At 36.7% G+C, this 3,797-nt stretch overlaps 1 long non-coding RNA gene across 1 annotated transcript in view; it reads right to left on the bottom strand.

Annotated features, from left to right (window-relative positions):
- Positions 1–895, bottom strand: part of LOC145721306 (uncharacterized) — a 63,562-nt gene extending 62,667 nt beyond the window's left edge. The window contains exon 1 of the long non-coding RNA XR_014144957.1: positions 64–895. This is a non-coding gene — a long non-coding RNA (uncharacterized LOC145721306). The remainder of the gene's footprint in view (positions 1–63) is intronic.
- Between the last annotated feature and the right edge of the window lie 2,902 nt (positions 896–3,797).

The raw sequence follows: 3,797 nt of genomic DNA on the forward strand, positions 1-3,797 counted from the left end.
AGTGCATCCCAGAGCTGCCAAAGCATGTGCAGCAGGTCCAGGTCATGGTACAAGGAGTCTTACCACTTGGGCCAGAGGACACAGCAGAACTTGTGGTTTTACAGGTATCCGGTGAAGGGGCAGGAGGAGATGCTATATGGAGTTTACAACCGACTCCAATATGAGGATCACAATGAAGAATCCTAGGATTCTGAAGGAAAGCCAAACCACTAGCAGTGGACAATTAGACACCCTTCAAAAAACAAAAAACACAGCTCTTAGTGTGCTACAGGGCCTTGGTAGAAATGGAATGCCTGACCATAGGACAATAGTAACCACACTGTCAGGACGGTCCACCATGAGCTGGACTCTGTCCAGCTGCAACAGTGGGAGCTGTGGTTCACTCTACTAACCTTCCTCTTGAAAGTTTCTACCCATGAAAAGAGGCCCACCAAAACCCTGAAAGAGCTATCTCTAGAACTTCTACAAGGCAAATGGACCTGAGTGGCACAAGGAATGGACTTCAACTTGCATTCAGTGACTGGTCAAAGAAGGTATAAAAGCTCAAGCCCCTTGGCTCACAGTCATTTTAGATCCAGAATTCCTTGTAGGGTCAGCTGAGGTCTGGTTTTGACATCAGAGCTTTCATTTTCCCTCCTCCCCATCCTGCATTCTTCACTCCCTTACAGGTGTTAACCCAAGAATGCTCCCCAGCAAACTTTCTGCATGCTAATCTCAGAATTTTCTTCCCAGGGAATCTGACTTGGAACAGCTGTAGTTAGAGTGGCCATCTTTCCTTGATATACTCCCTTTAACAAGAAAATCTTTTTTTTATATTATGGCACTTAAGGAGAGTCTTGAAAATCAAAACTCACCTAGCTACCCCTAATGGGTCAATCCACAATTCAAGAATTTAACCTTTCTAGTTACCTTTACAAAACTAAAGTTAAAATTAAAAAGTCATCTAGAACATGTAAATACCTAAACTTTATGTTTTTGTAGCTCTTTATTTAAACACATTTTTCATTACTTTATAAACATATTTTCCCATTCTATGAAATCAACATCATTGCTACATTTTCATACCTTTCTTCTTTCATAAAAATATAAAACCAAAGCCTTTTATTTCATTCAGCCTCTAAATCTTTCTCCTGGGAAACAACTACAAATGCCTAAAACTCCATTTGTCAATAGTACCAATCTACTAGAGCTAATGGTAAAAGCAGACATTAAACAAATAATGACATAAATAATCATTTGAATAACAATTGTGATAAGTGATCTAAAAAAAAAAAAGTCAAGTTGTATGCACATGCAACAGAAGGCCATAACATAACCTGAGATACCTGGGTTTGTTTCCTTGAGGCTATGGTATCTAAACTGATCCAAAGAATGGATGAGATTAGCAAGATGGAAACATATACAGCAGAGACAAGAGAATTAGATATAATAGAATTTCAAGATGAGTGAAGGAGATGAATATCTTCCTTGGTGTTTCTTTCTTACCACTTCACAGTATATTTCAAAATACTGAACACTTAGGCTTAAGGGGCCTCATAAAACTAGTGACAGAGTATTCTTCGGTCTTAGGCCCCATGTGCAAAATGATATGAGTCACCATTTCCTTTGGAAACACAGGAAATGTCCCCATCTTCTTGGGTTTTAGAATATCACCGCCACACACCACTTTGACCATGCTATAGTTTTGCAACCACAGGCTTTAATTGCTTAATAGAAGAGCCCATTGTCTATACTCTAGTAGTTTAAATGCCAAGGAACAAAGAATGTACATTATACAGATGTGGAGATGTTCCATCACATTTACATAAAAGCAGAATTCCATCCCACCCCCTCTATACGCTATATTTCTTAAGGACAAGAATCACACAAAAACCAGGTCTTACCCACCTCTGTATCACCAGCACTTAGCACAGTACGCGACACATAGTAGATGCTACATTTAATGAATCAATTAAATCAAAGCTTTAATAGTAGTCATCTGTATTAATTCATACATTGAAATAATAACAGTGATTGAACATGGCAGGAATATCTCATCAACTCCAAAATTTAAAGAATCTATAGAACACTTTTTAAACTTAAGCTAAATTTACAATTAAAAAAAAAAAAACCTCCGTGCAATAATTTGTGGTTAACTCTTGCTTTTGTGTATGAGTAGTAACAGATACACGAAATAGATAATGCTTTCTCCTGAAATCAATCTCTTGAAATGAATCTAAGCTAAGATAATCCAGCCTGTTGATTCCTTAGCAGAGATTTCAGTAAAGAACTCCTGGCAAACATTCAGCATCAAGTTATGCTAGTGGAGGCCTAGAAAACCTGGATGATATTTCAGCTCCTCACCAGCCTGCCCATCACTCCACTGTCAGATGACAGGTGCGTGTCTCCTGAAAGTGCCACAATACCTTTAAACCGGCACTTTCTCATTCTTGTTAAAGTATGGAAACAACAGCTACCTGATTTCAATCATTGTCCTGTCATCACATTCTCAGCAGGTTACTTGGGGGCCCAAGTGGCATTTTGTACTGCTATACATATTTCAGCAAACTGTAATTCTCCTTTTTAGTGACTGCATAATATAAAAAAGTATCACAGAAGGTATCGGTATGACATTATGATTAAAGGAGTTTTTATTTTAAGGAACAACAGAAAAATCACCGCAGAAGGGAATACAAATTTTCTTGAGAACAAAACGAAAAGTAATTATGACAATGAAAGCATGGCATATTGAAGATGACTTCAGGCAGGACAGTTCTACAGAGGAAAAAAAATCCTATATTAAAATTAACCCTAAATGTGTGTGTCCTTCAAATCAATTATTAACAAGTGATCTAGTAAGCAAGCAAGGTCAATTTCTTGCTCTCATGGCTCTTCGGATAGACTGTGAAACATCTTAAAAGTTAAATGCTGTTTTAGACCATAGTTCCATGAATGTGTACTAGCACTAAAATCATGGATGGGAAAAATGCAAGCATAGAAGTTACCATGGGTGGTCTGTGCCCTACTTAACAAAACAACTGACAAATAATATTTCTCTCTCTCACTCAACTATAGAATTATACATAATAATATGTATAATGTATTTACATACATGTGTAGTATATACATACTGATTTAATAATAAATGCACAACTTGAAAACATATTGGAAATTGATTTAGGGCTTTCTGTTTCAAAACTTTAGCATAACATACTTTTAAGACTGGGGCACTTACTGTCACACAGGAATACTTATTGAAACACACATTTTTAACACCAGGGCAGAGCAGACAGCTTCGATTGGGAAACCTAGAGGATATTTCATTTGATTGCACCAAAAGATGAAAAGGCAAGAAAAAAAAAGGGATGAAACAATTTCAGATGCTTTCAATGCATTTATCAAATCAGAATGAACTGCTTTTGACTGTGGGTGTAATAAGTCAGAAGGTATTCACTAAACCAAAAGGCAAGAACTTCTGTTCCACTGTGACTAATTCAACTTAATGAAATTATTTAAAAAAAAAACTATACATGAGATATAAGAAGAAAAGGAAAGATGATAGAAAGGCAAGCAGCAGCTGGCATATTTCATGAGAAGACAATGGCCACAATTTTGAACTGATTAATGTTAGAATTTCTGCCTGACCTTGAATTTGACAAAACTCAATATAAAAGGACTTCAATTATAAGAGGTTATCTAAAAAGTGCTTAAACTGGTTTTCCCAAGATGAAATAGTAACAGAAGTTTGTATTTATTTCGTAAACAACCATGATAACCTTGCTATTTGCACCGCCAATGACATCTTCCGAAGACTATAG

This window comes from Leptonychotes weddellii, chromosome 4 (genome assembly GCF_054177405.1).
Source record: "Leptonychotes weddellii isolate Sample4059 chromosome 4, ASM5417740v2, whole genome shotgun sequence".
Taxonomy (NCBI): Eukaryota; Metazoa; Chordata; class Mammalia; order Carnivora; family Phocidae; genus Leptonychotes; species Leptonychotes weddellii.